Here is a 14,472-nt window from a genome sequence, read left to right as displayed (position 1 = left end):
CACAAATAACCACCCTCAACCTGCTTTTGACATATCCCTCTTGGCCCTTGTCCCAGCCCTGTTATTTCCACGACCTGCCCCATTCTGCCCACCCTCTGACAATGCCAACTTACCAGTACTGGAGTATCTTCAAAGGCTGATGCTGTATGGTTGCCTCCTCTCATCTTTTCCAGTGGTAGCCTGGTTGTGTGCGACAGCACATTGCATTTTGCAACACCAGAGAATGTGAACACCAGCTGGAATGTGAGTGCCCACAGTGCAGAAAATGATTGGCAACCTTCAGTCTCGAAAGACTATGGTATAAGCCTACAGCACCCGGTATTCCCAGGCGGTCTCCCATCCAAGTACTAACCAGGCCTGACCCTGCTTAGCTTCCGAGATCAGATGAGATCAGGCATGTGCAGGGTAACAGTGCAGAGGCCTGTTAGGATTGGGCTGTTAGTTTCATTGAAAGTTTATCTTAACTGAAACCATCTCCAGAGTTCCAACATTCAAGATATTATTCCAACCTCTTGAAGTCATAGGTTCCCCATAACAGTTTCTTATCCTACCTTCAAATCCTCATTGAGACACATGAGCTATCGATCAAAATATTATAAGTGTTAGAAACTAAGCTTTTGGCTTGTGAAAAGTGGAGCATTGAGTTACCAAACTCCAAAAACGATTTTAGATCACGTGAGTCTTGTTGAATTACCACAGGATTAATTAAAAGGTTTCTAACTTGAAAAAACTTGTCGTACTATCAAATAGTATCCTCAAAATTTACTTACCAGGAAGAAGCAGAGAGTTCATATACAGAACTTGAATGATCCAATCCTATTCAGATGCTGAACTGTAAGCAAATGGAAGCCGTAATGAGATCAGTCATATTCTGAACCTGACATGGCCGGAGCACTCCACCCAGTAATGCCCCAGCATCTATGGAAACCCTGAAACATGCCAGTCAGAGCCAATCACAGCATCCACCATGCCGCAGTGTGGGTGATCAGAGATGTGCCATGAATGGCAACTGAGCAGGGGGTGGGGGCAGGCACAGAGCCAATGAGTGACCAAAACTGGGGTGATATCGCTCCTGTCAGTCACTAAGAAGGAGTAACACAGCAATAGGTACTCATGCCAACCCTAAGGAGATTCTGCAAGGATACCCTCCCCCCCCCCCCACACAACTATGATGCAGTGGAGTCAGCAGTAAAGGGACAAATGCAAAGATCTGCTAGAAATCCCTGCATCCAGAGTTCAAGTCTTTTACTCTGACCACATAAACACATACATTCAAGGAATATCTTTTTGAGCAAGAGCAGAAAGCACTCCCTCGGAAAAGGGCAGCCAGGTGGGACTAGCGCATGTTTTCCCATGATAAAGGTTTGAGTCCCTGTGTGTCAGCTGGATGGAACTCTTTTTCAGGGGAGGGGCTGGAACATAAAAGGTGCCTTCATCTTAATATTCCCCAGGGGAGGCCAATTCTACCCAGAATTCAAAGGACTGGCACCACCTTATGGCATGCACCTGGGGCAAATCACCTGCCACTCTGGCCTTGGTATGCTACTGTCTGGTACCGGTCTTTTTAGGCTGAATTTCATGACTCAAAGAAAAAAAGTGCAAAATAACACAAAATCCAGAATCTTAAATGTGTCTGCGCCTATGAATACGCAAATCCAGCTCAAACAGAAATACAGATTTAGATGGACACATTCAACCTTGGGCTGCAGGATTCATCTTCATTACCTAGGGCTGCAACTGTATATGGGGGACCCCATATCTGCGGATCCCATATCTGCAGTTTCAGTTATCTGTGGATTGGCTCTGTGGCCCCCCGTGATCCCCCCACATGTGTCCTCTGGAAGGTATTCTGAGCCCCACAGAGGCTTCAGGTGGATGTACGCAGCCTCTGCAGACCTCAGAATAACAGTTTAAAAAAACACAACTTCTAGTTTCTTGTCAAAATCAGAAGTGACGTTTTTATTCCATTATTAAAAGGCATTAAACTGTCATTCGGAGGCCTGCAGAGACCGTGGGCAGATGTGCGCAGTCTCTTTGGAACTCACAATACCCTCTGGAGGTAAAGGGAGCACAGCTTGCCTCACCCTTAGAGGATGGGGGTGTGGCATCCCCGGTAACCACAGTTTCACATAACCGTGGAGGGTTCCAGAATGGGTACTAGGGAACACTTGTACATCCTTACACAGAAGTAAGACCCATGGAACAACAAGATTTACTTGTGAGCAAGCATGTGTAGGATTGCACTATAGGCATTCACATCACCACCAAATCTGAACCAACTATTAAGAAACATTACATGCCCTTAATAGGACACATCAAAAGAGAGTTTCACATACAATCTAAGTTGAACCTAATATGGTATGAGTGAATTAAAATGATGATTGTTCTCAGATTCAACTTTATACATTGACATTACACATTCCCCCTTATGCCCTGGGCAGTTGGCAAAAACTAATCTTAGAATTTATCTGTGAGAATTTAAAAAAAATGAGTGACTTTAAAGACTTCAATCTACAGAATATTAGTTGAAGGAACGGTGTCTCTGCCAAACTATTATGCTGCATCTCAGCTAACTCACCAGATTGGAAAACAGGTGAAGCAGACAGGTAATGGATCTATCTGGAACAGGATCAAACTTCAGAGGACCTATTAGGTGCTTTGGGCTATAATCCTATTTACACTTACGTGGGAATAAATCCCATTGAATTCAATGGGAGTTGCTTCCAAGTAGATGTGCATCAAATTGCACTATTAATCTAACAGCCCAAGCCTATGCATATCAGAAGTAAGCATCATTATCATCAATGGGACTTACTCCCAGCTAAGTATGGATAGGACTGTAGCCCAAGGTTGCAATCCTAACCATATTTTCTTGGGAGTAGGCCCTATTGAACACAATAAGATTTACTTCAGAGTAGACATGCATAGGATTGGGCAGAAGGACAGCTTAAAAGATCACCAAGTTGTTACTTGTTAGGTACATCACTATATGACTGCTGAATTGTAAGCAAGAGGCACTGGTGGTCAACACTATCTTGAGAACTGCTGCATCTAGAATGGCTCGTTTTCAATCCTAAATTTAATACAACAAAAGCAGATCGAAACATTGGCTCACAAATAACTTATGCAGGTACACAGACAAGAAACACAATAGCCGAAGACTTGTGTAAAAATCTGAAAATAAATATGATCCAATTTCTCTGATCCATTATTTTTCAATTAGAAGCCACATTCAAATAGAAGCAGAATTCCTCAACAGAGCATTAGATAAGGGGCAGATTCAAGGGGGTGGAGACCATGGTTACATGGCCTGTCTCTCCAGGCCTCCCAGCAGGTAGATCTGTACTGCAAATCCAGATGGGAGCCCAGGTCTACCCACCCAGCAAACCTCAGCCACAGAGGCCAAAATTCAACTGGGAGCCCAGGTCTACCCACCTGGCTCTGGGCTCTGTAGTTAAGGTAGTGTTCAGGTGTCGTCATCCCCCCCAAACACTGGATCCACCCCTGCATGAGATCACTCACTTCAATGGGAAGATTCCTTAACAGAGCAAGATGCCAGATCAAAACCTGGTGTCTAAGCTATCCTTGTTTCACATTCAGCAGGAAAGCACAGGGGTGTGGGGGGGGGGAGAGGGAGCTCTGTGCAAAGCTGGGAAACAGAATTAGGCAAAACAAGGCAGGAGAAAGAATGGATGGATATTTCGATTACAACCATCAAAACATATCTTATGAGTCATACAGACAGCATATCCTGAAAATTTTTATCACAGTACTTTACCTCCCAAAAATCAAAACATGCAAAGAGATGCAGTTCTGATGTACACTGGCAAGGTTGCAGACAAAAAGGAACATATTTACACTTGTGGTTGGAGGGCCTAGAAAGCCAAACATTCTAGCAAACAGCAATTCGTGAGAAAAGAGATATGGCAGGTCATCATCTTTGCTGATCCCAAAATAGCTATTATGAAGTTTAATAAGAACCAAAAACAACTTGTGTCATCAGAAACAACTAGTTACTTATGACCTCACTGCAGCCCAGATTACAACTTTAGGTACCTGAAAGCAAAAGACTGCATTCATGTCTGAACAATTCCAGGACAGAATACGGAATACAGAATTCTGTATTCCAATTCCTGGAATACAGAATACAGCTAATGGGGAAATTAGCTCATCAAAAGGACAAGAATAGACAAATAAGAATCTAATAACTTTTTAATAATAATAACATAATAATAATCAGGTATTTATATACCGCCTTTCTTGGTTTTTATTCAAGACTTTATTCAAGGCGGTTTACATAGGCAGGCTTTATTTAAATCCCTTATTAAATAGGGATTTTTACAACTTGAAAGAAGGTTCTTTCATTCAAGAACCACTACATTCAAGGTGTTTCATTCCGATCTGGCTTCACATTCTGGCCTCTATCCTCTCACGCTCAGAGCAGATGGAATAGCTCGGCTTCAGCTTGTCAGCTGCTTCAAGGTCGCACGGTGCCGGTGGCCTCGAACTGGCAACCTTGTGGATGTTATCTTCAGGCAGATGGAGGCTCTACCCTCTAGACCAGACCTCCTGCCCAAATTAAAATTTTAAAATTAAGATTTGTTTGATGCAGACACCTGGAAAAACGTCCCTCAACAACAAGCCTATTTTTGATTGTGGGGCATCCTCTCACAGCAATGATCCTGGGGAATTGTCTAGAAGAATGAAAAAAATAGCCTTCTTACTAACTGGTTTCTAACTGCACTTTAGGGAAGGCAGTGGTGTCCTCAAGACATGTCGAAAAATGCACAGCTATGAAAAATAAGGAAAGGTTCTCCATTTGAATATGACCGAAAGTCACTATTTAATATTTTTTCTTAATATTCTGTTGTTCTTAAAATAAATAAAAATAAAAACCTGAAATAAAAATAAAGTTTCACAAATGTGTTTCCTAGTAGACAAGTTTTTTGCCTTTAGGGAGCAGCAGAGCTTTCTTTTGGTGGCTGCCTCATGTCAAGCATTATATTTTTCCCCACAATTTCCTGGATGTCATATGCTTCCAGGGCCTTGTGGGGAAAAAAAATGGTGGAGGGCATTTATGTGGCTGCCACTGTTCCCATAGTGCCCTGGAACCACATCACATCTTGAGCATTGTGGGAGGGGGAGAATGGCAGCTACTAGGAGACAGCAAACAAAATGAGTTCTGCAACACCTTTTAACATTTTAATGGCTTTAAAAAAGAAGAAGAAATTCTTTGTTATACCATAGTAGTCAAACCCTAGAGATGTCTACAAAATTCTCAGCAAAATCAAGTCATTTCAACTTTGCATACAGGGCAGGTCTGCCCCATGCTTCAGCACTAGCAACAACTCAGGAAAAGTGCAATGGAGCGAAGGAGGAGTGCAAACCTCCAGGCCAGAGGGCTTCCCCTTTAAGACCTGTCCAGAGGTATGGAGCCTGAAAGAGGTCTCCAAGCTTAGAGGTATTTAAGATCTGGCTCCTCCTTTGATCCTGCCCCCTCACTTGGAGCTCTCCAAGGTGCTGTCCAATTAGGTCTCAACTTGCAGCCATCTGCATAGGCAACAGATCAAACCTCTCCCACAGTTTTTAGTGCATCTGAAGAAATAAGGCCTTGCGCTATGAACCCTATCTAGGTGCCTCTCAGGTCAAGATTATTTATTTATTTATTTATTTATTTATTTATTTATACCCTGATTTTTTCTCTTTAGCCCTGGTTCAAGCTACACAGGATGCCTATTCAGCCATGATATTGCAGCACTACTGGGATCTTAATGATGTCTTCCATCTTTTCTTTCTCTTCCTAGTCGTCTTCTTCTTAATCCTTGCATCCCCCACTACTGCATAACCCCTGGTTTTTTAATCCCCTCCATTTCTTACATCCTGCTCCTCTTCTTCCTCCATTTGTGAGCATTATGTGCCCCTTTCTCCTTGTAACAATTTCCCCCTTCTCTTTCCTCTTACCTAGAGACTGCTGATGTTTAGGGTTTAGTTATGTCAGTGAGCATGTGTGAGTATTGCATTGCACTAACTTTTTGATTTCCCTCCTCAGTTATTGTGTTCTTATCCCCACAATAAAAGCTATGTATTGTTGGACCAATACCTTGCGTCCTGCATCATGCCATGCCATTCCATTGGGCTGTGCCATGAGTCACTAGCAGATTTCCTGCTTGTGCTCATGTTACGTGTGTCTTGTTCACACCAGGTAACAGGGTAGATAGACTTTTGGTAGATAGACTTTTGTTTGAGTGGAGAGCAGTGGTCCCTGTATCTAAGGATAACCCAGCAACTGATGAGGAGCTCAGTAAAGGGTTTTGCTCTGGGAGGTAGTTGCCCGTGATTGATTCCTGGGAGGAGGATGTTGGGTGGTTTAACCAATTCCCCTGGTCATGTCTGAGGCTGCTTGGGTTTCTCTTTGCACTCCTGAGCAAGGCCCTCAGCCTCCATCCTGAATGCCTCTCCTTTGCTCGATCAAGCAGCACCCTTGATGGAGCAGCCGAGCACTGATGGCCTTGGTCTCCTAGACTGCACAGGTGGCATTTCTAACAAAATCTTGTCTGACCTCACATTCATGCCTTGGTTCTTTTGACCCATTACTGAAAACGTTTAGGGAATGTGTGTGGTTGGAACTGTAACTCACTAGCCCAGTTGAATCTCCTCCCCCTTAGTTTGGGGGAGTCCCACTGTTTGTTAATTCAGTTGGTGGTGGCAGCTATTGATCCCCACCCCCACCAGTGTTTTAGGGTTGTTTTGCTTTCAGTGGTAAAACTGGAGCACCTGCACACCTATCTAATCTGATTTACTAAGTGAATCCTCCCACCACCACCACCACCTTGGGGTCTCAGGGTAAGAGCAGCATTAAGGACTCCAGGGAAAAGCCCAACCTTATTACACTTGAGGTCCCAGTTAAATGAAAGCTGACTCTAGGCTTACTTATTTTCTACCTCTCATTCTCTGGAACTGACACAGCAACAACAGAAGAAGAATTAAATGTGAATAGACTTTGTGTTGATGCAGCAGAAACAAAAAAAGAGTTAATTAACCTGGAATGTAACTACCCTCCAGGGAGTTAATCAATGCATATTAAAAGTCCTATAGTTGCTTGTTTGGTGTGGATCAGCCCTATGTCTGTTTAGAGACCAATTTTTTCCCTCAGTTTCCCCATCTATGGCAATAATGCCTTCAAGAATGCATAAGACCCTGGCCATTAGACCTGAGGTTTACTGGAACAACGCTATAGATATGCAAAACCAGTCTTGGTCCTTCAGTATAATCGCCTCTTTTCTTTCTCTCTCTGAGCAGCTTTGGAAGATTGGAAGATGCAGGTCCTGAAGGGCTGAGAACGAAATAAACTTTTCAGGCTCCTTTTATTTTTCATGCCCGCAAGGAGGCGGAGGAATAAATGAAACATGAATGCTCTGATGATGAAACCATTTATATAATTCTGCCTGTGGGTGAGGACCCCAGAATATACATGTGAAGAGGACAGACTAAGCAGTTGGAGAAAAGTACCCATCCTTTGCATTCAGCTGCCAGGATGGGCCTACTGCAGAGGCAGGGTAATTTCAAAGGGGAGAAAAAGACCAACACTAAATAAACCAGACTGGTCATAATGTACTGCTTTTTGTGAAGCTGGGTATGGTATCTCATTGGTATCTCCAGAAATGAATTAAAATCTCTCAGATTCTGGACAAAATCACAGGTGGCTTTTTAAAAGCAATGCTAGCCCTGGCTGGCTTAATTTTCCTTTAATCAACAGCTGCTGGATTGGAACCATGGGGTGGGAGGGAGTTGAGGAGCTTTAACACAACTTCCCAGTTCCACCCATGGTTCTGATTGTGGGGCCCCTGATCCAGCTGTTGTTTATCCTAGAAAAAAGCCCTAGGTGGCACCAATGGAGGTCTTATTTCTGGAATAAATAGTGAGATCAGTCAGCCCACCCCCACCTCCATACAGACCCAAATTGGGACCATGGCATGGTAGGGTTAAATGGTTAAAGCCCATTAGGGCTAATAAGACTTTAAACAACAAAATAAACATGTTTAGTTTGGCTCTCTGCAAGGAGTCATTCACTGCAGGCTGCTTTACCCAATAACACAAGTAATCATTTGAAGAGCATTTCTGCCTCCTTTTGTATCATTGAGAGCACCCTTTCAGGCAATGGAAATGATCCAGTGTTGTTTCATGCACGCTTCAAGGCACAGCACCCAACCATCATAAATTCATATAATTCCATGGCTAATAATAATAATAATAATAATAATAATAATAATAATAATAATAATAATACAGGTATTTATATACCGCCTTCCTTGGTCATCAGGTTTCTCCTCAGACTTTAATTCAAGACGGTTTACATAGTAGGCAGGCAATACTAAATCCCAATAGGGATTTTTACAATTGAAGAAGGTTCTGTCTTTCAAGAACCACAACATTTCAGATGGATCTTTTTATGATCTGGTATCACATTCTGGCCTCCATTTTCCTCCCCACAGGCTGACAGCGGCCAAAGAGCAGGTGGAATAACTCAGCATAACTCGGCTGGGCTTGTCAGCTGCTTCAAGGTCTTGCCATTCACGGTGCCGGTGGCCTCGAACTGGCGACCTTTGGATGTTATCTTCAGGCAAACGGAGACTCTACCCTCTAGACCAGACCTCCTGCCCTAACAGTAACAGTAGTGGACCAAATTTTCAGGCACCCCCCCTCTCTTTCTCTCTCTATGTAAGGAGGAAAGATCACATTGACAGGGTAAGTTACCCTGGCAATAGTGCCAATTATAAGACTGGCACATGAGTTGCCCCTTGGTTAGTTTTCAACCATGCACCTAGGTTTAAATTAGACCAAGTAAAGGCAGCAGACATTTGTAAACTTGCATGCAAGGAACTGATTTCTTTATTCTATGGCAAACCTAGATTGGACCATGCCCACAGGGAGATGAAACAGTGCACGCCTAGTGTACTGCAGGAGCAGGCAACTTCTACGGCATGCAGCTCATTTGGTCTGAGTGCATGTCTTTCATGTCTATGTGTGCAACTGTTTTTTTCTTGTTTACCTCCAGCCCTGCAGTTTTGCTGGCCCAAAAGCAGGGCATTCACCCACCCAGCCACCCAAAAAATCATAAGAAACTAAGAAGAGTCCCACTGGATCAGGCCAAAGTTCATCTACTCAAGCTTCCTGTATCTCGCAGTGTCCTACCAATTGCCTCAGGGAGCACACAAGATACCTGTATCCTATTACCACAACCTTGCATCTGGTATTCAGAGAGAGGTTACCTCTAAAACCAGGAGGTTACATATGCCCATCATGGCTTGTAACCTGTGATGGACATTAACTCTAAAAATCCATCGCCTTTTAAAGGCATCTAGCCCAAACACAATCACCACATCCTGTGGCAAGGAGTTCCACAAATTAATTACCTGCTGGGTAAAGAAATATTTTCTTTCATCTATTCTCACTCTCCTGATAGTCAGTTTTAGTGGATGTCCCCTGGTTCTGGTGTTGTGTGAGAGGGAAAAGAACATCCCTCTATCCACTTTATCCATCCCATGCATAATTTTATATGTCTTTATCATATCATATCATATCATATCAGGTGTCTTTTTTCTAGACCAGGGGTCTCCAAACCCCGGCCCAGGGGCCAGATGGGGCCTGCCGCAAGCCTCTTTCCAGCTAGCGGCCAACCTCTAGTCCCCTGAAAGCCTCTGGCCCACTCAACTGAACATGACCAGAACTGTGCTCTGATTGTGTCTGGAGGGTATTCTGAGGGCCGGAGAGGTTGAATGAATGAGCCCATTCATTCATTTGTTCACTCATCTAAGTTCCATCTCTAATTTATTTATTTAAATTTTAAACTTAAATTTTTTTTTACGGCCCTCCACACCACGCCAGATATTTGATGTGGCCCTCTGGCCAAAAAGTTTGGAGACCCCTGTTCTGGACTAAAGAGCTTTAAATAGTGTAGCCTTTCCTTGTAAGGGAGGTGCCCCAGTCCACTAATAATTTTGGTTGTTCTCTTCTGCACCCTTTCCAGTTCCTCTACATCTTTTTTTCAAGTTGTTTCAGTTGGACTGGGAATAAATTGTTTTGGGGTGAAAAGCTGGTCATAGAGACAAGGCCCTGAGAGCCTCTGGTGTCAATATAGATCTTATATTCTAAGACCACTTGATTATCTGGATAGTCATTATCATTCTTCGTTCTGGGTTCATTGTTCAAAGCTAAAGTGGGGGAACTCACAGTGCACTTGCCTGGGTGCGCCGCTTCCGGCAGACACATCTTCACTGCCACAACTCTTTTACTTAATTTGATTCTTATTAATGTGAGCAGTTTGGGCCCTAGTAAAACGGCCCCAACCCTTTGAAGTAGGGGGTTGGGAAGGGTTCCCTCATAAGACAACAAGGCCAATCAACCCTTTATAATTGAGCATGAATGGACTCTGAGAGGGGCGTAGCTCTTTAGGGAACAGCCTCAGCTGGCAACCCAAGGGAATGTGGTCCTATTGAAATCATACTTCACTGCCATGGAGAATTATCACTGCTCCTTGCTTAGGGGAGGCAAATGAGGAGGGACTATTAAAAGGAAATAAATGCCCTCTTTCCCCAGGAGAAAGCAAGCTGGGAAGCACTGCAGTGACTTAACCCTTGCATGTAAGTTTTTATTCCTAATACTGACTTGTTCTGGCAGAGAAGATTGAATGGCTAAACAGATCCAGGGAAATTGAAAGAGAAGGGAATGTCCCAGGGAACAGTCTTGGGGTGAAACTGAGTAGAAGCACACTGTGTTAAGACTCAGCCAGAGGCCATTCAGGAGACAGTAGCTGATGTCATGGGAAGGCAAAAAGCAACAGAAATTTGTCCCTTATTGATGTTTTTGTAGTCAGACAAATAATTCATTCATTTGAAATGCACATGTGGAAATGGCATATTTTAGGTAAAACTACATTTCCCATGATGCTTTGTAAATGCTCTCTAATAATTTTTTTTATTGTTTCCAGCAGACCCCAGAAAGTTTCAAGTGGGTGCTCTTCTTTTATTCAGCAAGGGGAGAGAAATGGCCACCTCACCCCAGCACTGTCTTTTCTAGTGGCTGTCCGCTGGTGTTCTTTTGCATCCTTTTAGATTGCGAGCCCTTTTGGGACAGGGAGGGAGCCATTAGTTATTAGATTTTTCTCTGGAAAGCACTTTGTGAACTTTTCGTTGAAAAGCGGCATATAAATAATGTTAATAATAACATGACTCTACACAACAGCTAACATACATGTCACAACTCTACATTGATACTACATGGCATTGTGGGTGTGCATGTAAGGTGCTTTTGTCTTTTCTGCAATCTGCTCTAAGCTACCTTGAGGATGATTCAATAAACGGTGAGGTATATATCTCCAAAATAAAATGTGAAATTAAATATTCCATTTGGAGGTCAGATCTGGGCATTACAGTCACCACCAGAACGGCTGCCCTGGTAATATAGACAGTAGATGCACATAGACACAGGTAATGGATGTAGTTGCTTCCCAGTCAGATAACTCCTAAATTCAACTGTCCCTTCATCCATGTGGCTCTGGCAGTCAAATGTTATCAGAGTGGTGGGGACAAAGACATGCCGTAAGTAATGTCTTCTTCCCAGATCCTCTGAGAAACTGTTGGATTATTCCAACCAACCCTAGGAGTCTACAGTACACATACAATATATGTTCATAGAGTAAACAGAGAAGGTTTTCTACAGACTGAGTGTAGAATCAGTCAAAAACCTGAGCCCTCTTCTGTACCTTAAGGATTCACAGAATGATTTGAAGACCTTCAAAAAGACAGCACAAAATACACAGCCCACAAACCCTTTTGACTGTTCTCAGGTCTTCTGTTGGCATAGCTGAGAGGAGCTTTGTGGCACAAAAAATGGCAGAGGCTGAAGGAAAGGCAATATGTGGATCAGATGATGATGGTCCTACCCAAGTGAAGTGCCCAGTGGCAAACTTTGCCCAAGAATAGGCCCCTGTGGCATGTGTGAATGTGTGGAGGGGACAAGGATGTCTTTGCATTCGACGGTCATGGCCACGCAGGTGTTTCCTGGTTCCTTCAAGGGGCTGTGCGTTGATGCACACAGACTGTGGCCTAGTAAGGTCAGGTAGCAGGTACCAGGACACACACACTATGCCGTGGTCAGCTCACGTCTCATTTTGCAGGACTGTGGCAAGCTGCTGGCTCCTGCCTTTGAGCTGCCTTCAGGCCTAGCTGAGCTGGAGAATCGTCTGTCTCCCCAGCCACAGTCTCTCATTAGAAAGAAATTAAAAGCCACTCAATTTTGGCTAATATCCCTCTGTAGGCCTTTAACTCCACCTGTGACTAACCCATCCATAATAGCTCTGTTTTAGTAGCTTGGGCTGATATATCCTCAATTAATTTGGGAGGAGAATGCAATGGCCATCTCTCTTTGTCTCCCAGCCTCTCTCTGACATCTATTTCATTGACTGCTCCCCCAACTAATTTCCCCACGCGGCATTTTCCTTACAAATGTCTCATTTCTCTGGGTTTTCTTTTTATGCACCATACCTTGCCAGTCTCTCCTCTCCCATGTTTTCATCTCTTTCCTGAGAGTAAACGTTTCCTTTTTCTTTCTCCTTGCTCTTATTGTATCATTTTGTTTCCCAGTGCACTTCCTTCTCCATTTCCTCTCTTATTTTGTCCTCTTCCTACCATAGTCTGTCCCTCTCTTTCCTTTCCACTCCTTTCCATTTTAGCTCAGGCCTCTCATGCACCCCCCCCTTCCCCTGGTCTCCCCCTTCCCTCATCTTGATTATTATTAATGATAAAAGCTAAAACATCACATCAGTAATTTCTGAGTGAGTTTTGCAATGAAGCCGGGGCCTTCATGGCCCCTCCCGAGTCCCACAAATTTTACTTTTGCAATTTCACGCCTTTGGTTATTATCACGCTGCTTCGTCCCTGCTCAGCCTCTCTCTGCCCCTCCCCCCTTCTCTGGAGAGAGTACTTAAACTTGTTTTCATTCCCTTATTCTTTATTTTTTTAATGTCCACTCTCTCTGGAGCCAGTAATGTTCTTCCACTTTTTTCCTCTCCCATTTTCTGTTAATTCTGCGCCATCTGCCTTAGCATCTGTTAAAAATAAAATTTCCCTTACAATGAGAAGTCCTCGCTGCCTTGCTTCCCAGCCCCCGGTGTTTCTTACCACTGTTTTTGGAAACTCCTTCCCTCCTGGGGTAACTTTTGCTCCCCAGCCCCAGTTCCCCACAATGTCTCAGACTGCCTCTCATTTGATCTGGAAGGCTGAGAGGGGCTTTCAGTCAGGATGCTCAGAAACTTCAGGAAATAGCTTGGAAGGGTGGTGATGACTACACACCCATGTCTGCATTTCCTAATTGCATTCATGTGCACCCATGTGCAGACGAGGCTCATCTTAATGCCCACAGGCAAAGAGGGCCATGCATATTTGGAGATGAGCACAGTGAGAAATCCAGAAAAGAAGGGGGGTTGCTTATTTTTATTTATTTATTTATTTATTTATTTATTTATTTATTTTCAGAGTTGTATAGCCCAGATATCCAGCACTTCCTCTTGCCTCCTGCCCACAAAACTGCTGCACAGCCCAAGATCCCAACAGGCCTGCTTCACAGCTTACTGGCAAAGAGAAAGCACATAAAAAGTTAAGCATGCAACAGCTTCTACCCATAATGTGTTAGGCAGCTGCATGCTTTTTTTTTTTTTTAACCGCAAACATGCTCTTCAGAAACACATGCTGGGGAAGCTGCATCCAGTTGGGACAACCTGCTGTGTGTTTCTGCCCTTGATGTGTGGTGCAATGAAAAGGCCAGTAGCTGCCTCATGCATAGTGAAGAAGTGCGCATGTGTATCACTTTCAATGAAACAAGCCCCACTCCATGGGTGCATAACTGAGGTGAAATCTGAACCTGGATTTACAGCCTGACACTGTGCATTCTGGATCATGCCAACAACCACAGTTGCGTACAGAAAGTTACCCATGATGACAGGTTTAAAACAGTGATGGGCAGCTTTTTTGGCCATTGTATCAGTAAAGTTCAAAGCATGAACCAATGCCATTTGAGCTTCCATGGCGGCATGTAGTATGTGAATAACACACAGACACCCATCCCCATCAAGTGGCACCTGAACAGCAGGTAGCGGTTGCACAAATGTGGTGTAAAATATCCAAGGCAATCTGGATTTGCTATCACAGTATCAAGCACCATGACATGAAGGTGCTATAAAAGCAAGATGTGGTACTATGACATTAGCTTTTAATTGCAGAATGCGAGAAGCAGGAACCACGATTATAACCGGGTTTCCCCTCAAGTTTCCTCTAAGCATGCACTGGTATGTTTTCATGTGGTTTTACCACAGTCTTAGTTCAGGATCTGAAATACAATCTCCACCCCACTCCACCCCAACAAACTAAAATCATGGGTAGCCCAATCCTGTGGTTCTCAGTGCCCAGGGCTGCAGCA

The 14,472-nt window shown here is 43.7% G+C and overlaps 1 pseudogene; it reads right to left on the bottom strand.

The window, feature by feature from the left end:
• Window positions 1-303: 303 nt before the first annotated feature.
• LOC136646756 (5S ribosomal RNA) lies at window positions 304-422 on the bottom strand (annotated as a pseudogene).
• Window positions 423-14,472: the final 14,050 nt, after the last annotated feature.

The sequence above is a fragment of the Tiliqua scincoides genome, chromosome 3 (genome assembly GCF_035046505.1).
Source record: "Tiliqua scincoides isolate rTilSci1 chromosome 3, rTilSci1.hap2, whole genome shotgun sequence".
NCBI lineage: Eukaryota > Metazoa > Chordata > Lepidosauria > Squamata > Scincidae > Tiliqua > Tiliqua scincoides.
Note: the sequence above shows the minus strand (reverse complement) of the source record. Positions and strands in the feature narration are given on the sequence as shown.